The 25,599-nt window shown below is 35.4% G+C and overlaps 1 pseudogene; it reads left to right on the top strand.

Moving 5' to 3' along the window:
- Positions 1–6,502: 6,502 nt before the first annotated feature.
- On the top strand, positions 6,503–25,407 carry LOC107747302 (golgin subfamily A member 7B-like; annotated as a pseudogene).
- The last annotated feature ends 192 nt before the right edge of the window (positions 25,408–25,599 follow it).

The following is a 25,599-nucleotide window of genomic DNA, read 5'->3' as shown; positions in this document are numbered from 1 at the left end:
AAGCAGAAAAAAAAAAAAAAAAAAAATTCACGCAAATCAATTATTTTACACATTCAATTTAGCTAACATGTCGTCATCTAAATGTTACAGAAGTTATCAAAACTCACTTATACTGCCTTTAAGCATGCATGTAATTTACTGTTGGCTCTTAACTTTGCTAAAATAGTTTTAGTCCACTTGAGGGCGCTGTTCTCACAGACCGATGTCCAGCCCTCCCTGTGCCCATCTTTTGATCTGCCCTGTATTTAGTCACTCTCTGGATTCTGCCCTGTTGTCCTTATGTCGCTGCTGGACAATGGACAAACTGTGGCTCTGACTCACTGACTCGTCAAACAGGAAGTATCACCCATGCCAGAGCGTCCACGCGGGATAGTGGAAACCTGCCATTGTGGTGTCAGGATAAGCACAGTCCGTCGTTTCTGCCTGGAGGGCATGTCCATCTGCCCTGCCATATGATGACAGGAAATTAATGATGTTATTGTTGACACACTGTGTTCATGTTGAAATTTTGGGTAGGATTTCTTGGAATTGTGCAATTGCGATTGTGACATCCGTATTATTATGGCTGCCTGGGACTTGTAGTGTGTAATTTTACCTGTTCGAGAGACACTACAACTGAGCGGTAAAAATATTTAAAATGGTGATAAAATATTCCTATGAAACAATTTAAATTTTTTATAAGGTATTTGATGTTGTTTTTATTTATTTATTCATATTTATTTACTTATTTTTGGCATTACAAGTCACATAAAAAAAGTAAAAAAAATAGTATTAGATAGAAAGTACTCCGGAAAAAAAAAAAGGTTTAGAAAAGATGTCCGATGATACAAGTCAGAAATAAGTCAGCTAATTTCATTAATGGTGACAGATTTTTTTTATCTGTCTGAAGATGATTTAACTAAAAATACACAAAAAATAAATAAATAAAAGTAATATAGTGAAGTATTATTACAATTTAAAACAACAAAGTTTTCTCTTTTAATTATTATTATCAACGATGTATTAATTTCTTTAAATACATTTATTGACCCTAAAATTTTCAGTTGTACTGTATATGTATATATTTTTTTTTATCTGTAGTGCCTTTATCTTTTGTATGGAAAGTGTATGGAATAGTGCAGCATGAACATTCAGTCAAACATCTTTTTTTTTGTGGGCTACAGAATAAAATGGAACAGCATGAAGGTCATGTAAATAATTAAAGAATTTTCTTATTTTTTGGGTACATTGTACCTTTGATTCTGTTGCATTAAAAAGCTCTCATCGGCCAAAAAACACACTATTTACCAGGTTGGCAGTGATGCCTCAGTGCAAATAATCTAGCTTTTGACTGATTTATGATATGTTCTGCCAAGGGTATTGTTCCGTGGTGTTACATGCGAACTGCATCTGGCACATAACCTCCTGATGAAATAATGATTTCTTAATCTAAAAAGGATCCTGGGGTGCACTGGCTTTTAGGAGATCCTAGTGAGCCAATTTACAGATCATAATACAGAAAGTTTGGCCAGATATCTATAAGCGAAGTGTCTGTCCTCCAGAGTTGAGACCACTAGTGATAGAGACACAGGCTGTGAAATCGTTCTAACAGATACACCAAATGTCTCATCTAAGGCACTGAATATACATTTTTCTGTTTTAAAGGACAATATCACCTGAAAATGTAGTTCTGTAATCATTTTCTCATCCTCATGTGTCATGTCATCTGAAACCTAAATGACTTACTTTCTTCTGTGTAACACAAAAGGAGAAGTCCTGCTGCTCTTTTACTTGCAATGAAAGCATATAGTGACCAAACTTAGATGTTGAGCTCCATCGACTGAGAAGGTCTAGGTCCTTTCTGCTGAACATTTGAGCCTCAATATTTCTTGAAAATGTATACTGATACTCAAACCAAAGAAATTTGTAGAAATCTGATGAAAATGTAGCAACCTGAATGTACGTTTATCCTAATAAATCTTTGTTCTTTTTTATATAATGGACAAAAAAATGTGTTATATAATGAGGAATAAAAATCAGTCTTGACAAAAATGGAGCCATTTCATAAACTTCCATGCTAGAGAATATTGCGGTCTGAGTATTCAAATGGACATAGAGTTCTGAAGTCATCGGTTTGGATTAATCAGAAACAGACAAGAAGCCGTTTGGCCCGCCAAAACCCGCAGCAAACACAATAGCGTCCCAGCACAGCTAAACTCATCAAAACAGCATAAGTCATTTCTTTAACCACATTTTTCTTGTCTTTCCAGCTATTAGCATGCTTCTAATCACTAAACAGTGTGTGTGTCCACATGTGTTGGCTTTTGTAATGTCAATTACAGAAATGGTTTGATCACTGAGCATTTTTATTTGATTTTTGAACCGGTAGCAATTATTATTATCACTGAGTTCCAATACCTCGTGGTGTCTGTCTGCACAAGTATGGAGATAATTCTGATCTAAACCACTTCCTCCGGCCTAATAGATACAGAAACCTGCATGTGGGTTCTGTTAGCCTTTGAGTTCCCTTTTAAATGGGCCGTAGGGGCCTGTGAAAGGCCCTTAGTTTTATGGTGCCTCAGCTTTGCCTCACCATCTACAACTCTGCTTTGCAGAAGGAATTCACAGTTCATTGAGGTTTCTTCCCCCCCCCCAGTCACAGCAGATGTCATGATGAATTATTTTCCTGGTAAAGATGCTTGTCACTGTCTGGTCAATGCTGATTTTGATAGGTTTACAGCTGCCATATAATATGTTAGCATGTCTGCCAAAGTTCCTCCTAGACCTTTACATGTCTAATTGACTTTTTGCATTTTACAAGGTGCTGCAGGATTGTGCAAAGGCCGCTGTCAAAGCAAATGATTAAATATTTCTAATTTCTCCTGTATAGACTGGATAAAGCACACCATGACATCATATAAACACTTCCGCTGTGTTTCTTTTTAGTGGTATGATTCAATCAAAGCTGAAATTTTGTAAATGTTGCAATACAAAAACACATATGAATATTGAGTTTGTTGCTCAGTAACTGTGTCTGTATATATACAACACCAGTTCAAAACTTTTGGGTCAGTAAGCTTTTTTAATGTTTTTTTACATTTATTAAAATTTAAAATGACTGTTTTCTGTTTGAATATATTTTAATGTAATTTATTGATATGACAGCAGAGCTGAATTTTCAGCAATTACTCCAGTCTTCAGTGTCACAGAAATCATTCTAATACGCTGATTTGCTGCATAAAAGATAAACAGCTGTGCGCAATGTTTGTGGAAATATGTTTAATATTAATGTGCTTAATATGTTTGTCAGGATTCTTTGATCAAAAGAGAGTTTGAAAAAAACAGCATTTATTTCAAATAGAAATCTATTGTAATATTATAAATATATTTATTGTCATTTTATCAATTTAATGTACCTTTGCTAAATACAAGTATTAATTTCTTTAAAAAAAAAAAGTCCTACTGACCCGAAACATTTGAACATTATTTTTGTATAGTTTGCTCTCAGTTATATCCTTTGTGTGTGTGTGTGTGTACTTGTATATGCTACATTGTGGGGACCAAATGTCCCCACAAGGATAGTAAAACCTGAAATTTTTGACATTGTGGGGAAAAAAAAAAAAAGTAAATGTTTATCTGAAAGTATAATTGTCACGATACTACTGTGTAGGAGCGAGGAGCACGGAGACGAAGGAGATTTATCTTCACAATCTTTAATGAACCAAACAGCAGGGAACACAGATCAGGCAGGAGACACACTTAGCACACAACGTTAAGGTAACACCGGACCAAGACAAACTCAAAAGACTAGAGCTTAAGTAGGGAGGCACATGAGTATAATTAACAAAACACAGGTGAACAGAATGACACAAACACGAGGGAAAACTAGGTCAAGGAGAGCACATGGGGAGAAAACACAACAAAACAGGTCCATACTTCTGACAGTATACATGTTTTCTGCAAGGGGTAGGTTTAGGGTTGGGTTAGGGCATAGAAATGGTCAGTATAAAAGTAATAGAAGTCTATGGAAAGTCCCCACAATTCACAGAAACAATGTGTGTGTGTGTGTGTGTGTGTGTGTGCGTGCGTGCGTGCATGTTCAATATGTTATAATACATTAAGACTAAAAGTTGTACAAAATTGTACTTTGGAATTGTTTCAATATATTCTGCCAGACTTGAGTTTGACTAATCAAATCTCATTTATCAAATAAGGACTTTAATCACATTCTTGTTGAGTATGTGCTCCTTTTGAGAGTGAATGTTGTTTTACTTTGCTCCCATGCAGTGTTGTCATTGGATTTTAGGAGAAACATTTAATGATCATATTTCCCTAAAACACATTAACAACCAGAGTAATGAGATATTATGAGTCTATCGTATCGTCAAATACTTTCATGAAGCAATACCACATGCCTTGCCAATATATGTTGCATCCAATTCTGTACGTCTGGGGGAAAAAGTGACAAAGTTCACTTGACCTCTGTGTTCTAAAACTATGATAAATGTCTATTTGCTTTTCTAACAATTCCAAGTTAATAATATTTTATTTTTGCATTTTCAGAATTCTCATTTCCTGCGTTCCTGGAACGAAACATGATTTTGATCACATTCCAGCCGGCTCCTCCTGTTGTTAAGTCAACATTTAGGCGAAGGATATTTTTGGTGGCAAAGAGCCTGACCAGTCCTGCAGAACACACACACACACACACACACAGAGAGAGAAAGAGAAACACATAAATAACAATTGCACAGACTTGCAAAAATCCTTAAATAAATTGAAATCAGAAAATGTGCCCTTACATTGAAGCATATGAGTCCTAAGAAATCTGACAAGGCATATGTTTTCAAAGTGGTAAAGGGGCAATTTTGAGGTTTTCCTGAACCTTCTAAGGGCAAACAGTAAATGTGCTGGACAGCATAGTTTGAATGGCCACACACTTTTGTGCTGTCTACAATTTTGTGTTTTTCCGGTCTGGAAAATGCCAAAACTGCTGTTGTTACCAAATAACAGATGCACAAAGTTCACTTCGTATGAAAACAAAACTCATTTACAGTATTAACTGGCACCACCCTCTGGTTTATTAGTGGGTTTCATTTCATTAAAATAATGCCAAATATAGTTTTTGAAATAAAAAGTAAACAAAACACTCCTACACTTACTTAAACCATGCAGTTAACTAGAAATGCTTTATTCACATCAACAATGAATACAAATTATAAATGGAATAAAATGTAATTTCATTACATTTTCATATTTAATCAATTAGATTTGCATTATAAATATTTAATTTTATAATGTGATTTATACTGAAGTACAACTTCTCAGGAAGAAGTCAAAGACATTTGGTGAACATTTCTTTTCAAAGGAATAATTGTGCTTTGTCATGATAATGTCTTCCGACTAAAAGACAGTAACACTAGCTGTACATGTCAACACCAGTCTAATATTACAAAAAGAAATGCCAGATTTCATAAACAATATGCCAAGAGAATGGAAACAACCTTAGGAATGCACTTCACACACCAAAATCAATAGTTCCATGGTCTGTGAAGTGTTGCAATATGTTTTTCTCACACGTTTCTCCATCTGAATGTGCCTAAGGATCCTACTGAGAGTTTAGTGTGATCCAAAGATCATTCCAGGTGGTCAGATAAAAAAAAAGAGGAATCTGTTTTTGTTCCGTTTCCTTAGCAACAGTGACGTTCTCGTTGTCCTTAGACACATCTTCCTAGCAAGTATATACAGTGAGGTCCAAAAGTCTGAGTTCACAATGAAAATCTGGATTTAAACCTGGAAATAAACAGATGGTTTTAGGATTTTGAGAAAAAAAAAAAAAAAATTATTCTGTTAAATGAATAAGAAAGATTTGATGTTCTGTGGTATTTGATTGAACATAAAAATTTATGAACTCCTTTGTGTAGACTGCCAGATTTAAAAAAAAAATCAGCACGCATCAGATTTAATAATCCATTGCATTATTTCATATTAAAACAAAATTCCCAAGAAAGCATGTTGATTAGAGGATAGAAAGAAAAAGAAAGATCTGGAATAGTTCTGGAATAGTTCTATAAACATTCACTCAAGCTTAAGTAATGAACATATCAAATTCACCCTCTAATGTTTTTGATCTTGTGATTAAAAAACTTTAGTTTAATATTTTATCCATTGCATTAAGACATATGATGAGGGCATACAAATGTACTGCATAGTAGGAATGGTTTTGCCGCTATAGAAATCTCTTCTGAAAGGTGCCTGTGTGCATCTATTTAGGGAGTTCTATTTTTAGCTCCCTTTCTGCAATGTTAGTAACAAGGCACGGTGAGATTATGCACTTTATTTTTAACACCTCTATAAAAAGACACAATAAACCAAGACGTTTTAATGTTTTATTTATATCACAGATCAAACCCTATTTTTCCTTTCCAGTTCCCTCCTATGAGACAGACGTTTCTGTGCCAAGGGATGGTGGCATCTGCACAAGACATTTTTGGCCTAGATGAAAACCAAAGGAGGAGATTCCCATTCGTCGGCATGCCTGGGATTTCACACAGTCAAGAGTGAGAATCAAGTAAATGCTCTTAGTTTCATTCAGGAAAGATTTCTCCTATTTATAAAATCAAAAGTGCCAATTATGAAAAATGGGAGTCATTTATAATCTCCTTTGATAGCCTATAAGAGAAAAAATAATTTTGGAAATGTTTTTTTGCATGTTTGTTCAAATTTGACCTTATATTATCTAACATTCCCAAAGGCGTTATGCTGTCTAATCAAATAAGCTGTGATTAGTGTATACGCTTCCTCTGTTTTTTCTCGGATGTATCATCTCTGAATCTCTGAACGTGTGCGCGATTGCATGCACGCCTTGGGCAATAAGCTTTTTTGATTATGTCAGCCCACGTGGGCCTGTAATGCAAATTGTTTTACTGTTTGGATGCAAGGCGAAGTTCTTTTGCTATGATTATGTAGCATGCAGTTACAGTCTTCAGTCAGAGACAGGAGCAGATGGTATTGTCCTGTGTCCAATATAATTCAGATTAGCTATCTCTGAGTTCCAGCTATCGAAAATGACAAATGTTCATGTTTGGAGAGAGAGCGAGTGTGTTTTGTTCAAGAATATCTTATTTTCATGTCAAGTCAAGTCAAGGCCGCTATAGTTAAGATGTGCTTTCCAATAGTCTTACACAGCGCATTCCACCAGATTTGTGCTTTGAAATGTTCATTTAGAGCTAACTTTAACACGCATATGCTGTATGCGCCTTGCTTGTTTTTATTAGGCATGCTCATGGTTAAAACATGACTACTCTCCGGTCTACATACTGGTCGAAGCCCATGAGCGTCCAAACATCAGCAGCGCAATCGATAAATTTTTAAGAGTCTTTGCCTTTCCTGTGAATTATGCAGTCTGTTTCATGCATGTATGACTCAGGCTGAGCCACCGCAATGATCGCCAGAGAAAGATATTTTTGCAACAAACAGACGCCGGGAAATGCCAGCACAACATAAACCTGTCATAATTTCAGATGGAATATTAAGTGTTTATTTTGCTAAGATAAAATATACTTAAATTTTTTATACTTGGATTTACATCAGACATCAGTCCATCCAATATAATATGCACACCACCACCTGCATCTTAATATGTACAGTCCTCCGTCCACATGTACTGTACATTCTGAATACACGCATGTGTCACCTTTATCATATACTGCACCACCCTTTAGACCCTTATTTAATATATGTCTTAGTGTTTGAGATCTTAACGGCAAGAATGAATGATTGAACCTGTTCAGCCTTGGGGGAGTCTGAATTTTCTTCCAGAAGGTACAGTAGTAGCTGAAACTCACCATGGAAACCATGAATATTGAATCTTGAGTGTCAAGCAATGTCACTGTATTAATGTAAATTTTTAAAAATGTTATCAGAAATTTTGGATAATGTTCTGGCAAGATTCTGTAGATGTTATGAACAAGTTAATAGAATAGAACATTTGTTCAGTCTTCTTAAATAACATTTAAAAAAAATACTTTTACTTTTTTACATTTGACTTAGATGTAATATTTATTTATTTTGCTATATGTTTCAGAACTTTCAATGAACATTTAAAACGAATGTTCCCATAATGTTTGCAAAATTATTAAATGGAACTTTCCCTTAATGTTTTCGCTAACATTTGCATAACCAAGAAAAAATGTTTTTAAACATACAAAAGTTGACATTTTGAACATTTAGAGAACATTAATATGAAATGTTTTAATTCAGAAATAGCTTAAAAGTTTGAAAGTAAAGTTTAAAGTTGAAGCCTTTCTGAAGTAAAGTTTTAATTCAGAAATAACTTAAAGGGGACGCTACCAAAACATTCTTAGAATATATTTTTGTTAGCTGGATACTGTAAACTTGTATAAATGTATACAATGTATAAAACTCACACTCAAACCTTCAGGAGCTCTTTCTATCTTATTGGTCTCATAAATAGGGATTTTACTTTTTTTTTTTCACTTGAATAAAACTAGTTAAATTACATGTTACATTCAACACCTTCTGGGTTACACGACTTATTTTTAATGTATTATTATTATTATTATTATTATTATTATTAAAGTGTAGTCACTGTAAACGTCTCCACATCTAAAGAAAATGGAGAGCCTTTCTTTATTGATGAAGTACTTTTTAACCCCAGTGTTTATGTGGTAATATACTCCTCTGGTGGTCCTGCTCCCTCTCTCTCAGAGTCTCTACGAAGATCCAGCGTATCTACAAACATGAAGTGAAGCACATCTGTACTTTCTCTACCAGTCACTCCTCCTCCATCAGTAGGACGCTGCTCCACCCTCTCCAGCGCGTTCATCTCTCCGTCCGTTACTGTCCCACGAGTGGAGAGGATTTCAGCACCGGGACAGATCCACCACCGTCTCAGGCATCATGGCGACAGAGGTAAGAATCATTAACGCATTCATTTGAGCTTCGTGCGAGATGAACAGACAGCGGAGAGCGGGTCCGTTTCATTCGCGTGGTTTGGATGAAGTTGTTTTGACACCTGCTGTAGGGTTGAATCACGATGATTTCTGTAGACGCTTTAGATGAGACGCGTTCAAAGAAGTCAATTAAGAAATGGAGACGATGTTTCCTTTAAAGGCTGATTTCGTCGATGTGACACGGAGTTTTCCAATGAAGCCAGCCAAAAGTGAATCATAAATATTTTGTGGTCAAAAAAGAGGATCTACCGAAGAAAGTGTGAATGATACAGACAGATGTGTAATTCAGCACCCTGGACAGAGACACAAATATGCTGTCTGAATAAAGAACCAACAGATGCTGAAGTAGAATAATTTATTACGCGGCTCTTTGGAATACTTGATTCTGATTGGTCAGCTGCGTCATTCGTATATTTTCGATTAATGACCGTGGTAACAGTATAACTAACAGTTGATCGGGGAAACCCATGTTTCCTTTGCTCCTGTTTCTCTAAGTAATCTATTTAAAAAAAAAACTCAAATAAATATGTATTTTTCAGTTTATTTATTTATTTTATTATTTATCTATTTCAGTTGATAATTTGTAAAAAGCTGTGTAAAAGTGGGACATCAAAACAAACACGGATATGTTGATCAGTTTATTTTGCAATAATGACCTGCTAAGTGTATTATGCCTTGCATATAAACCATAATACAACAACCAGTGTCTTTGTTTCACTATTAGCAATTGTGCCATTTTAATGGTCATAGTCTTTAGATTATCTGGTGTGAGATTTGTTTCACTGATATATTTTGTGTTGGTGATTGAAGAGATTCTGACAAATCCTTCATTATCAATACTATTTTAAGATCCCTCTCTGACTTCTATCGTTGACACCTGCATAGCAACACCCTGGCAACCATGTGCAATACTCTAGCATCATAGATGTTTTAGCATCTTCATAAATTTTAAGTTGTTGTTTTCTTTTCTTTTCTTTTTCTTGCATCCTTGTTGACATCATATGAATCATTATTCATAATTAAACAGAGAATGCAAGCATGGATGGGCATATTTAATATGCATAAGCATCCACATCTCTTTTCTCTAAAGGCATATCTTCCAAATACCATTTATTTTCTCTATTTAGGAATAATGTCTGTATGGCTGCCCTTTATCCTTAATGCATCATCAACTCCTATCCAAACAGCATAATAAATGGTTTATATTTAGGCATCTGTATAGATTGCATGCACTTTCTGTTTACTCAGCCATCTTGTTTACAGATTTATTCAAAAGGTAGCAAGACAAATCCCTCCAGTGAGAATACACAATGAGATTCCACTGTTTGTAATGTATTCAGGGAAACAATTGTATCCCTCAGCAACCTAGATTTTACTTTTACCAGGATATTGAATCTGATTGTTGACTCTCACCTTGCCAACATTCGCTGGGCAAAAATTTTTTTTTGCTGTCACAAGAAGAGTTGTCATACACTTGCTCTGGGCATCTTGTGGTCTTTTTGTCCTACATCCGGTTAGTTTTCATTAAAAACATATTGTAATGAGTCATGGGAATGTTCCAGGAATGCTCCGAGAGTCTTTCCTTCGCTTCACTGGTCAATTTAGCATTTGGTGCCATAAACTCTGAGGCTTCTTTAGATGGCTCTCTAGCTTTTTCTTTGACATGCACCTCAAATTAACTGCAGTTAATCCTTAAAATAACTACTGCTGGAAATAAATCAGGTTGTTTTATGTTCTGGGGCTACTGTGACAACTGATGTGTGATGTGTTTCTGTTTTTATGCAGAGCTGCTGCATTAGACAGTCCTTGGAGGGTTGCTTGCTATTTATCTGTCTAGATGAGAGTCCAAAGTCAACAGTGTTTTTTAGGTTAATGGATAATTCAGTAGCAAAAGTTACTCTAGAAAAATACTCTAGAGTCCACAATAATTTGATAAAATTATCTTTATTTACAGATCAAGTATAACATTAGGAACATTTAATCATCTTTGAGAGAGTTTTATCGTCTTGACTGTCACAACCGAACGTGACACACAGTTTGAATGCTGAATGGAGGATGACAGACAGCAGCTGCGGAGAGAAGAGTTTACCTGACCTTGACTTAAATATTCATCTGTACCTCACATTAAACTATGAAAAAGCTTCAGAACACTTGAAATATAGTGCACGAAAACTTTATGGTGCTTTATAATGTTTTTGTGGCTTTCGTGGGGCTTAATAATAACAGAATAGTATACGCACTATATCGGATTTGGATCGGTCTCGTCTGACCGATACCCCGATCCAGCAGAAAATGCCAGTATCGGAGCGATACCAATACTGAATATCGGATCGGCGCACCCCTAGGGGCACATAGCATGGCTATTAAAGACTCCCACTTTGATTTGTTGTGTTTTAAGGGCCTGGTAGCTACACTCAAACACACACACACACACATGTTGGGTACCATGTTTTATTGGGACATTCCATTCCGTTATGGTTTTTAGTGTGCAAACTGTATTTTTTATCTCTATACCCTACACTCTAAAAAATGCTGGGTTAAATACAACCCAGTGCTGGGTAAAATTTGGACAAACCCAGCAATTGGGTTGTTTTGACCCAGCGGTTGGGTTAAACATTTAACCCAACCGCTGGGTCAAAACAACTCAGTTGTTTATCTATAAACAAGTACATTCTCGCCTGAAAACCTCTTAAAACTACATTCCATGACACAAAAACAGTAATATCTATAAAATGATAGGCCTACTGGATTTGGGTGTCCACCATGACACTCGCTGTAAGAAGTACCGCAAGCGGAGTGATACAATTACAAACGGTGAAACGGACGGTTGTCTATATATATATATAATATTAATAAATATTTTTGTGCATTTTTGCATTTATATCATTCTCAAAAAATGAAGAAAAAAATGATATATGTAAATATGTTTAGAATGGCAAAAGGATGGTTTTATTAAGATTTAACAAATGTCCTGTACTGTTTTATGCCCTATAGCTAAGTAAATCCAAACACAGCCGCCTCCTTTTGCATACTTGCACCCTGTGCCAAATCTAATTAATTCTATACAACACAATAAACTGTTTTTGATTTGTGTTACTTGTTAACTGTGATCTCCAGAATATCTTGAGTTCATTAGAAGCAACTAAAAATGACAAAAGATTGTAAAACAACATTTTAATAAAGCAGTCATACTGCTCGTACTGAACTGAAACACATTTACAATTATAAGACAGGCTGAATGTTTAGTGAAAAGATATTTGCATCTAGAAAGAAGGGAGTGAGAGAGGGTGGACAAGTGAAGCAATGAACTAGCACGACAGAAAGCAGTTCTACTGTGTAACAGCCCTCTTAAAGTGTCACAGCTAAAGCAACCTGTAATTTGTTTCATGTGACCCCGAGGCCATGTGCACTCAGCATCTCTGCTAGCGGTTAGAGAACGACACGCTGCCCTTTCAAGAGCTGCTTCATTTTCTAAAGCCATGACATCCATGCACTGTTTACACTCAATGGATCTTACATATCTGCTGAATCGTTCTGAAGTTCTCCTTCTGTTCAGTCTCTAGTAGGTGGCAGATGTTTAGCACATGTGAGGTCAGTTACAAGTTAACAATCTGAATGTAAGCTGCACAATTATGCACTTTTCATAATGGTGCTTAGAATAAAATCAAGAATACTTGACATAAATTGAGTCCGTTCCAGATTATGGAATAGTTTCGGATCCAGATACTTAATTTGAAAGGTTTTGCTTGTGTACTTGTGCTAAAAGTTTATACTGCTTGATTTAATATTTGCTATCTAATGCAATGAGATTCAGATATTTTTAAATGTGATTAAGCGTCCAAATACTTTTCTGTACTTAATGCTAAATACAAATTCAAAGCAATTTCTATGAGTTTATTTTTGCCTGAGCTGTACTGAACTGTTCAGCGGATTTTCTGTGAAAATCTATTTGGTATGACAATCATTCACTTATAAAAAGGCAGCAGCATTCTATTTAAAAGCAAATGAGTCTCTTGGGGGACTGGAAAGTCAGTTTATAATCTCCTGGTATTTAATTAACATGGATAACAAAATCTGCTCAAGATCAGCAGTGTTAGATTATAAAGGCATCTGTGCACAGGATGGGTATCAAATGCGTATTGATCTGTTTGTGGGTAAAGTACAAAAAAAGTTTGAGTAAAAAAGTTGAGTAGAACAGATGAATAGAAAGTAAAAAACAAAACAACAGAATTTATTTTCAGTAGAATTTTTAACAGTATTAATTTAATTAATATAAAATATTAATTTCTTTAGCAAATCATACTATCTATTGTATCAGTGTATCTAGCTTTTGAAAAAACATCTATTGTAAAAACAAAATGTAGGATATCTGAACTGTTCAGCGGATTTTCTGTGAAAATCTATTTGGTATGACAATCATTCACTTATAAAAAGGCAGCAGCATTCTATTTAAAAGCAAATGAGTCTCTTGGGGGACTGGAAAGTCAGTTTATAATCTCCTGGTATTTAATTAACATGGATAACAAAATCTGCTCAAGATCAGCAGTGTTAGATTATAAAGGCATCTGTGCACAGGATGGGTATCAAATGCGTATTGATCTGTTTGTGGGTAAAGTACAAAAAAAGTTTGAGTAAAAAAGTTGAGTAGAACAGATGAATAGAAAGTAAAAAACAAAACAACAGAATTTATTTTCAGTAGAATTTTTAACAGTATTAATTTAATTAATATAAAATATTAATTTCTTTAGCAAATCATACTATCTATTGTATCAGTGTATCTAGCTTTTGAAAAAACATCTATTGTAAAAATATTATTATTATTATTATTATTATTATTATTATTATTATCATTATTCAGCCATACCTGTCAGTAGCCTATACAAAACATTTATTTATTTATTTATTTTTTATTATTTTTTTTTTCTTAATTTATTTATTGCCAAGGTTATGAGTTTTTTTTTCACAATGCTAACATTTGTAATGGTCCTTCATTTTCTTTAAGCCAACTTTTTCAAAAGCATATAAGCATCATTTCTTTAGTTTTTATTTAATTTTTTTGGCTGGGGGGGGAGGGGGGTTGTGTTGTGTATATGGGTCTATATAAATGAACCTAAAAAGCTCCATACAGTATTACAGTAGCTAGTTGTGAGGAGTTCAGTGACATTGGGCAGCTGGCCTGAGCATCAGTGAGTACTAACATGATATGATTGATAAATATTATATTTCATTTGAATGGTTTTAGTCTCTTTTATGTGCTGCTTAAAAATGAGATCATAAGCTGGCTGACTTACTTATTCTCTGTGTAATGAGTCCAAAATATTGCTAAACACCCCGCCCTCCAGGGCAGAAAAGAGGTTTTTTGCTCTCTCAGTCGATTGGACTCATTCACTTATAACATGTAGGTCTATAAACCACCATTAAACTGAAGTGAGTCTATCTTTTGCTTCCTCTACAGTGTCTCTCTAGGGTTTGAGAGCACATCAGCATTTCTCTTTTTCTGTGGGAAGAAACCCAAGAGCTGTAAATGTTTTGCCTCGGTCACATCTGTTTAAAATCATCTTCCCCATTCACAAGGGAAGGAAGAGGAAATGCCTGCATGTGAGCCTGTGAAGTTTTGAATGTACACATCTTTCCTCCTAATATGCCTCTGCAGACCTGCTCAGCTACTTCTGAAATACAGCTCAATATTGGCAGCATCTAGAATCAACCTCTGACCCCTCAGATGTTCCTGCAGGACAGACCGTTTCATTAAAATTCATAACCTTTTCCTCAACTGATGAATTTTAATTGGCCGTGACCATCTCACTGCTGAGAGTTGTGATGGCCGATGATGCTAATGGTCTCACTTCAGGAATGTCACTGTATTCTCATTCACCTTTCAGACTTACTCACCAATTACAGCCATGCTGACTTTGACAGTTCAGGATTTACAGAAATTGGATGGTTACTCTTTTTAGCCCACTAGCACCTACAATCCGTTTACTGACCGTCTGATGCAAATTGGACTCAACTTAATGGCAAGAGTTTACAGAAATTGCCACTTCCAGTTGCATTGGTTGATAAAACTTTATTGTTGTACACTGAGAAAAAAAAAATGGTGTAAAACAGTTTTTACTCTGAAATTGTTAGTAACTTTTACAATTGATTAAAATACACAAAAGTAACACATTTAATTAATAATTGAAAGACTTAAATTGTATTTTCTTGTGAATTGTACTTCAGTAATCTTTGTTTTATTTACAACTTATTTTTTTACAGTGTATACAAAGCTATACAACATTGAGAGGCATGCCAGTATACTGTAGATGGAAATAAAGTTGCATCTAAATAGTAACAGATTGACAAATAATGCCATCAAAGTGTTTTGTTTGAAATGTGCTAGATATCGACAATCAAAACATATTCCACTTTTAGTATATACTACTGTATGTTCCACTGTTTTGTTTTTATCTGTGAAGTAATTCTTTAAATAATATACTATGTAATAATAAATAATATAATATATAAAACTGTTTAAAGGGATAGTTCAGCAATTAATTAATCAATCAATCAATACAAAAAAAAAACACAATTTTCTCATCCTCCAAAACTGTATGACTTACTATCTTCTTTGGATCACAGAAGAAGATATTTTGAAAAAAAATGTCTAAAAATCTATGGGTCTAATGTTGTTTGAACCTCAATGTTCTTTAAAGGAATAGTTCAAACAGCTGATAAAAGCATCACAGTAATCCTTGAGTAATCCACATGACTCCAGTCCTTCAATTTTCATTTTAGGAAGTGAAAAACTGTGTGTTTGTAATAAACAAATCTATTATTAAGACATTTTCATTTTAAACTATCACTTCTGGACAAAATATGAGTCCATAATCCATAATATTGCCTCCTCCGGCACCCATTCACTACAGAGGATCCATATGTAAGAAGATGGTTTCATGTTAAATTTCTTAAAATCTTTTCCCTTGAAGAAACATACTACATCTCGGATGGCCTGAGGGTGAGTCAGTTTTCAGCAAACTTTCATTTTTGGTTGAACTATTCCTTTAAATTGTCTTCTGTTTGTGCTCTGCAGAATAAAGAAAGTCATACAGGTTTGGAACAACATGCATAACTTGCAGATAACAGTTTAGATGACCTCCCATGTGTGAATTATTTATCATATCTTCTGGGAGAAATCCAACTGTGGACAGTCATGTGGCCAGATAAGCCACTTGCTTGTGGTTATGCTAACAGCTGCTGTGGGATTTCAGACAGCAGAACAGCTATAATGAGCGTCCTCAACCTGAGTCTCTCTGAGCGATGCCTCCGTGGAGGAGTGCAGGGATAATTAGGCTTGTCTCATTTGGCGTGAACTAAAAGGCTTGTGTCGTGGCAACAGTGAAGACTAATTATCATTCACGTCCATCCTTATGAAGCTTTGGTTGCTAATTCTGACTTTCTTTGTATTTGTTCCAGTGCTGGATAGTGTGAAGTCATAATGACAAAATGTAGTTGAATTTATTTGCTATATTCTTGAAATCTTGCTCAGGGGTGGCTCTTTTAGTTGTGCCTCATTTAATGATCAACTTTTGTCTGAGATGTTTCTCCTAAAACACTACAGCGCCTGACTTTGATTGCAGACTTAGCCAATTTGAGCACAGTTTAAAATAATGTTTAGCTCTCTAAAGCATTTGTTCTATGTCTTTTTAACACCAATGCCCCAGGGATATTGTAGTTACTTGAAACTAAAACCATAAAAAAGCATTTTTGTTAACTGAAATTAAGCAAAATATGAAAAATGACTTATTTTATAACTTATTTTACTTCAGCAGGTGCCAATGCAACATTTATTAATTTCATTTAGCTTGACTTGATTAACTAAAATAACTCAATCTAAATCTAAAATAAAAAAATAAAAACTTTATAGACATATAAAGAAATTAATAAAATGGGTAAAAAGAAAAGAAGAAAGTTATATACACCTGGCCTGAGGGTGAGTAAATGGGGTAATTTTCATTTTTGGGTGAACTATCCCTTTAATCTCATTACTTTCTAGGAGAAACAATGCCGGTATTAAAAGGATTTTATTTGTGATTTTTTTCCCTGTCATCTACAGCCCATAAAGTCATATTTCACACCTTTAAAGAACCATTACACCTTTATCATTCTTTCTGTATGTTTCAGCACTGGCCTTGCAAAGTAACTTTACTATGTTAGCAATAGAGAGAATTAACAATAGACTTATTTTTGGCATCAAAGCTTTCAGCAATTACACTAATGAGACCGCAGCTGTGAGGCCAATTCATTTTTGCTGAAAATAAAGCTGTGAGCCTTGTCTTATGTCTTGATCTGTTAAAATATGGATTTGTTTACAAGGGGGAAACAAGGTCTCAAAATAAAGAAACTGATGCATTGCTTACAGTGTGTTAAGTGATATTCTCAGACAGAAAACTGCAGTCTGTTCTTAATTCATGCAGTTATTACTATTTGAAAATGAAATTTATGAAACATACTTTTGCCGGCAGACACTGTAGACAGACTGAGTGCTGGAATATGTCTGTCTGATTGTCAATTAGAAAATCAGGAGAAATGGGACACAGCAAATGGTCATTAGAGCTGGATTTGTGTCTTGGATCTATCAAGTTTCATTCTCTCTCTTGGCTCTCTGAATCTATTTCATGATGTTTCCAGAGCTGGTGAAGATGGTTTTTACACATAAAGTCTTAAAACAACTCATTGAGTGTTTCTTTTCCTTCTTTTGATTGATGCTCTGTCTTCTCTCTGGCCCGGATTTTATAAACATGCATACATATTTCTTCATATTTTAAAATATTATTGCTTCAGAGGCCCCTGTCCGTTTTTCATTTTGATAGACTCTTGATGTAGGGCCAGTCTCTATCATTTTATATCATAGGTTTTCTGTGTGTCTTGGAAGAGTCACAATGTCATACTGTCATGACCCTCTCAATTTTAAGTGTCAAATCACAAATTCTTATCCACATGTACGATGATTTAACTGTGCAAGTAATGATTTACATGGAAAATGGTTAAAATGATATACACACAAGGCGCTAGTCACTGTGCCATTTGTCATTTTAAGTTTCAGAAGTGTGCTCATGAGCGCCCCCTTTGAGATATTCCTGATGTATTTTGTGTCTCTTTGTATAGTTTCACAACCTTCAGGAACTGCGTCACAGTGCGTCTCTGGCCACCAAGGTCTTCATTCAGAGAGACTACAGTGACAGCACCATCTGCAAATTCCAGACCAAGTTCCCTGCAGAGCTGGACAGCAGGGTGAGTTTCATTTATGCGGTCGCACATCCCATGATGAATTATTTTCTTCTTAAAACTTTTGATTGCCTCAATCTTAAAGGAATAGTTTGCTAGCTATTTACTCCCCTCAGGCCGTCCAAGATATGGATAAGTTTGTTTCTTCATTTGAACAAATTTAGCATTACATCACTTGCTCACAAAGAGATCTCCTCTAGTGAATGGGTGCCGTCAGAATGAGAGTCCAAACATCTGATAAAAACATCACAATAATCCACAAGTAATCCATATGACTCCAGTCCATCAATTAACAATAAACTGTGTTTGTGAGAAACAAATCCATCATTAAGGCATTTTGACTTCAAACCATCACTTAGCTAAAATACCATAATCCGTACATAGTCCATAATCAATAATAATGCTTCCTCCAATGAAAAATTCCACCCTTTGTACTCCACACAGATCAAAATACACTGACATATTTGTGACCCTGGACCACAAAACCAGTTATAAGGGTCAATTTTTTGAAATTGAGATTTATACATCATCTGAAAGCTGATGTATGAAAGCTGATTCCATTTGACAAAATATCTTTATGGAACATGATCTTTAATTAATATCCTAATGATTTTTGGCATAAAAGAAAAATCGATAATTTTGACCCATACAATGTTTTTTGGCTATTGCTAAAAATATACCCAAGCGACTTAAGACTGGTTTTGTGGTCCAGGGTCACATTTGTTTAGAACTGTCTTGGACAGTTTTCGCTAGTAAACAATACTTGATCTGTGCAGATTTCTCTCCTGATTCAAACCAGACAACTTTTCATTGTGGTAAGCAGTATTATGGATAGAGGACCAAGCAATGGTTTGAAGTTTTAACATCTTAATGATGGATTTGTTTCTTGCAAAATGCAGCTTTTTGCTTCACAAGACGTTAATTGATGGACTGGAGTTGTGTGAGTTATTTGTGGATCATTCTGATGGCACCCATTCACTGCAGAGGATCCACTGAATGAGTTTAACCTAACTGTTGTGCGCAGATCGAGAGGAGCCTGTTCGAAGAAACAGTGAAGACGCTGAACTGCTATTATGGAGAGGCTGAAAAGATTGGCGGTCAGTCCTACCTGGAAGGCTGTCTGGCTTGTGCTACGGCCTACATCATCTTCCTGTGCATGGAGACACGCTATGAAAAGGTATCAAGATAAAGTCTTCTCCTGTTTCATTTGCAATACACTCAACATTCATCAAGAAGCAAGTTCTGAGATGTAAAATTGAGAACAGCTCCAACCCATGGACGCCTTTGAAGATCAAAGATGAGCATTCAGGCCTGGTCACCCAAGGATTCACACAGAACCAAAACATTAGAAAGTTTGAACATTTTGATGTGCCGGCCCATTTGAATCTGACCACACACGTTCGCAGCGGCAGATGGAAATCACTTTCTTTGAATAGCAGGCAAACGAAGTTGAGATAAGGTTTGATATGTGTAGATACGCCCTACTTAGACAATAGTTCCCTTGTGGTGAGCACCTGTCCACCAGTGGGCATATCTGACCAAATCATAACACAGCATTCAGTGCTGCGATATACTTCCAAAGGCCAGCAAATTACTCCACACAGGTGTGCTTCACCTGCACTGAGATAGAGCGGACGTAAAGTTGAAAGTCTCTCTCTCGCACCACAGTATATTCATCTTCATGCTTTAACATGTTTGAAAAGTGACGTCGTTCATGCCTGAACTCCGAGGTCACATCAGGCTTTTCCAGAGAGTTATTGTAAACTCCAGACTGTAAAAATGCCTACCTTAATGGCAAACTCTGATAAACTGCACCCACCCAGGATGAGCACTTTTGTTTGCCGCTCCAGCTGACAGGAGGCCACACATGAGTGGACACGGATGAGTTCTCTCATGCCCTGGGCTATCATGATAAGCATCTTCCTCATCAAAGACGAGTGATTACACACACAAGTCAGGGCAGTGGAGACAAAGATTTAGAGCGTGCTGCACTGTGTCACACATCAAGGCTTGAGACAGTAAATCACAAAATGACCTTTCATTCTTTTGAGCAGCAGCAGTTCTCAACCTGTGGTACACGAGACATTTTACAGACTACATTTCACATTTTCAATGTAAAATCTGAATAAATCGATAAAAAAATCAATATATTATTATTAGAATTATTAAAAAGTGAGCAGTAATTATTTCAAACATATGTACAGGAATCACAAGCCAATTTTTAAGTTGCCTTGCCTCCAGTGATTTATTTGGCATTCATTTCTTCCCTAGGCAATTAAAAAAATTCAAAAGACATAATGACTACATGCCATCTGCAATGCTTTATGGGAATAGACAGTTACCATTGAGCTCTTTTGGCTTCTCCAAAAGCATAAATCATTGCTTAACAACTTCAGATCTCCTTTTGAATGGTTATGTCACTAAAAATCAGTTTCTTAATGGAGAAAATGAGATGAGATTTTTACTTTTCTGGAATCTGACTGTTGCGCTCTGGTGACAACTTTTACTTTACCTGTGCTACCGTGCCATTTAATAAATGAAATCCAAAATAAAACACTGTGAGACCCAGAATGCCACAGCTAGCACCAGCTCTGTTACTGACAATAATCACTGTACTGAAAATCTGGAATTCAAAATCCTATTTAAATCTGTAAAGAAACAGGAGGTTTAGGATTTAGATTTTCTTTACCATTATTTTTCAATTTATGATGTTAAAAAAGTAAGCATGGCAAATAGCAATGTCAATGTCGTGGGTTTAAATCCAAGGGAATGCATGAACCAATACAACGGTTACCTTAAATGCAATGCAAGTCACTTTGCATAAACAAGTCTGCTAAATGAATCAATGTAAATGTAAGTGCGTTAAAGTCATTAAAGCTAAAGGTCGACATACCAAACACTAAGATATTCATGTTAATTTTTCAGTTCAACTTTCCACTCAATATATTATGCTGATATATAAGTTGTAATGAAAAGGCATTTCCACTGGTGGTCTCAGGCTTTTGGAGCTCACTGCATATTTACATGAAACTTTTATCATGATAAATGAATGTAAGTTTTTGGATAAAAGTGTGCTTGTACACTTTGTACTGGAAAAACATATTTCATTTTGGGTTGTGCCAAGTAGCATATTAACAGCATGTGTTGGATTTACTCCTGTGAGTCATTGCTCATCCTGAAGTTTGTTCATGGCCACTGAACTCAGAACAGATCAGTTTTTCTTCCCTTATTACAAACATCTCGTCCCTTTTCACGTCCGGTTCTGTAAAGTGGAAAGCAAAGCGAACCAAAGTGATGCACAGTTTCACCCCACTGGGGTTGAGAAACACAGACAGCCTTTGCAATGCTCACTTGAAAAGTCAAACAAATAAACTTGAGTAATCTAACATAATAAACTACTGTTATACAGCTTTGATGTTTTCACAAATGGCTCTGACAATATACAGTGTAATATGCACGTTTATTTAGCTTTATAATACTATAGACTTGTATTGTTTTAGATAAGCTATATTATAGTTGTTTTTCATAATAATTAAAATATTACTTATTAATTCTAATGATAAAAAATTATATAAAATATAAAAAATATATATTTTTTAAATGCACAGTAAAAAAATATCCTAATTTTAATGGTAAAAGGCTGCAAAAATCCTATGGTAAGTTCCCTTACTCTCGATAGTTAAAAACTGTAATACTGTTTTATGTTGTTAAATTAATGTTTATTGCATTATTTTAGTGTCATGCATGTTACCATGATGGTATTTTGTGTTTGTTTGTATGACACTGTCTATTTATTAGTATTCACCTCAGCTTATAGAACAACTTTGATGTATCATGTGGCTTTTTTATGCATTAATTTAGTTTTTATCTCATGCTTACTTTAATCATAATCACCTTTCGCTTTCCTCCTCACTGTGTCTCTTCTGTGACCCCCACAGATCCTGAAAAAGATCAGCATGTATATTCAGGAGCAGAATGAGAAGATCTATGCACCCAGAGGTTTGCTCCTTACAGACCCCATCGAGAGAGGCATGAGAGTGGTATCCTTTGCAAACACTTGGGAGGTTTTTTTTTTTTTTAAGTGTTGGCACCACCTTGAAAGAGCTATGTACAATCTATAAACTTTGATGACTTATTTTATTTGCTTACTGAAAAAAAAAAAACTTTTAGCTGTGACTTTAGGGTAAAATACTTTCAAATGGCCATGGTCAACCATTCATGGCTCAACCATTTTTGACATTCTTAAAAGAAATGTTTCTTGAGCACAAAATCAGCATATTAGAATGATTTCTGAAGGATCATGTGACACTGTACTGTGTAAAAAAATCAATTTGAAGTTATAAGTAAAACAAAAAACTATTGGACTACATTTTACAAGAAAATATTATTTAAGATTTTCTTCCAAAAAGAAATTCATGTGTAATTACTAGAGCTTACTTTGTAATTATTTATTACAGTTGTTACTGTATTTTTGATCAAATAAATGCAGCTTTGAGACCTATTCACATGGTTTTCCAACAAATTACAACCAAATTAGATCCAATTATAACAGTTTGTTGGGTTAGTGTGTAAGCATTTTGAAAATACTGGTTATGATTCTCACATTATAAATCCAACAGGCATCTATAGAAGTTTAAAATGTTGCCGTTTGTTGGGTCAGCGTGAACTAGACTAATTGTTTCTAAGCAACTCACCTAATGAGATGTTGCTGCACTGCTCCTGTCAAGTCTTTTGATGCCTGGCTGAATGCTTGTCACTTTGCAGAAATCAGGCTCAATGCACTGCATGCACCCCAATTGTCTGCTAGTTGCCTTGGCAACCCATATCCTTTTTGATTATTATTTTGGTTTCCTTTTTTTCACAATATATATTAAATTGTCATACGTAATGACATTTCAGCATCTTTCAAGAAACTATTGTGTGTTCCTTTTCTCTCAAAGTCTATTATATGTCCACAGTCTTCTGGTATGACAGTAAATACACTCCCAAAAGATCCTCCAGGAACATATTATTCTTTGGATCCCATCATTTTGGGTGATTCCTTTTGGGAAATCTATCCAGTGAACCATCAAGCTAGCTTGGCAATCCCATTCCTCCCTCTTCCCGCTGACTGCAGGCCCGGCTGGCTTTGGCAACCCGTCGTCAGCTCACAGTCCTGCGCAATCCAACCAGCTGTCACCTTAGGAGCAATGGGCAAACAATAGCTGCCATTCAGTTCCTACCACACTGACCACCAGTAACTCATCACAGAGCTTTGGTTTAGCTCATAGGAAAGACATTTTCAACTTAAATCAAATCAATCGGTTGATGGGTTAAATTTCATTATTGCTATGCTACCACGTTTGCAAAATATTGCATATTCTCAACATCTGATTAGGTCTAAGTTTCTTGTTAGGAGGGAATGCCTTTAACAGCTGTCCAACTCTCATCTAGAACCTTTTTTAGGGTCCAAATTTGGGTTTTGTGGCTTTTAGAGCATGTCTATGAATGTTAAGGCCATCTAAATGTTATGTGTACTTTACAAAACAAAGTCACTTGTGCTCACCAAGGCTGCATTTATTTGATCAAAAATACAGTAGAAACTGTAATATTCTGAAATATTGTTACAATTTAAAATATCTGTTTTCTATTTGAATACGTTTTAAAATGTAATTTATTCATGTGATGCATGGCTGAGTTTTCAGCATCATTACTTTAGTCTTCAGTGTCAGATGATCCTTCAGAAATTATTCTAATATGCTGATTTGGTGCTCAACAAACATTTATTATTATTATTATTATTATTATTATTATTATTATCAATGTTGAAAACCGTTTGTGGTGCTTAATATTTTTGTGGAAACTTTTTTTTTTTTTTTATGAATAGAGAGGTCAAAAGAACAGCATTTATTTGAAATATAAATTATTTGTCATTATTGTCACATTTGAGCAATTATCAATTTAATGCATACTTGCTAAATAAAACTATTTATTTCTGTATTTTAAAAAAAAATCTTATTGACCTCAAACTTTTACATTTTTAATCTCTTCTGGGATAAAAGACTAACAATATGAATGAATACCGATCTTGAACTCCTGTTCGTATATTTTTATTTAACAACATTTGTAAAATATAAAATCAAAATGATTCTAAATTATCTATGAACAATTTTGATTCATATAATTAAAATACTATTAACATTTTATGAAGCAAACAGTAGGGTGCAAGCAAGACTAATTTATTGGTTCGATTGCATGAACTAATAAAATGTGTAACTTGAATGCAATATGTTGCTTTGGATTAAATCATCTTCCAAATGCATTAATGTAAATACGATGCCACCTGAAACTGGCTGCCTTACATTTTTCATACACTGTTATTGTCATGGAACGTGGTTGTAGAGAATGTGCACGACGAAGGAGTAGAAGTAAGGAGTCTTTAATGTACTTCAACAGACGTATACCATTCAAAAATAACATTAATCCAAGACCAAGAACAGAACGAAACTGAAGCCTTATAAAGCAAGGGAAACAAAGGAGCAAACGAGATGATTAAACCACACAGGTGAATAGAATGAACGATAATTAACTAATTATGGGAACAGGAAATGAACCAAATAAGGACAGACAGGAACTAAACAGAAACCAACACGTGACAGTTATATTTCAACATCACAGCATTTAACCCTTGACTATGGCTTTCCAGATTGAAATCTCCATCTTTGAAGACAGTGGCTCCACCAGCTCCAGCTCCACTGGAAGTTCTCCGTCCAGTAGCACGGCTCAATGACTGGAGGAGCAGCACCAGGGGTACGGGTACAGGGGGGCCAGTACGCTCCCCAAAATCCGCATGTTGAAACATGAGAGCACCAGATTTTAAAGAAAGAGAGAGAGAGAGGAAGTACAGGTACTGCTCACTCGCTCGCTTCTTCCAAACAACAAGCGCAAAGCCAGGAGCTTTAACTCACAAACACACCTCCCCTTCTCCACCTCATTTAATTCAGCCTCCTCTGCATTTCCATTAGTGACAAGACACATTTTGATCAGACGCCCTCAATACTGAAATAAAGAGTGCTAGCCTAGCAGACAGGTACAATGGACAGAGTGTTTCCTACAGATTTCTCACTGTGTTTTAGCTCTGGAAAATCCAGATTTAGATGGTTTTGAAGCATTATAGTTTTTGTTAAAGGGGTGGTTGATTGCGATTTCACTTTTTTAACATTAGTTAGTGTGTAATGTTGTTGTATGAGCATCAGCAATATCTGCAAAGTTACGAAGCTGAAAGTTCAATGCAAACAGAGATATCGTCTTTTATAATTCTAATGGATGCACAAGTTTCAAAATCAATGTTCTAAAGCAGCGGTTCTTAATACTGTTCCTCGCGTTCCCCTGCTCTGCA

Source organism: Sinocyclocheilus rhinocerous, unplaced genomic scaffold (genome assembly GCF_001515625.1).
Source record: "Sinocyclocheilus rhinocerous isolate Xijiao unplaced genomic scaffold, SAMN03320098_v1.1 scaffold1069, whole genome shotgun sequence".
Taxonomy (NCBI): Eukaryota; Metazoa; Chordata; class Actinopteri; order Cypriniformes; family Cyprinidae; genus Sinocyclocheilus; species Sinocyclocheilus rhinocerous.
This window is presented reverse-complemented; position numbering and strand designations above follow the sequence as displayed.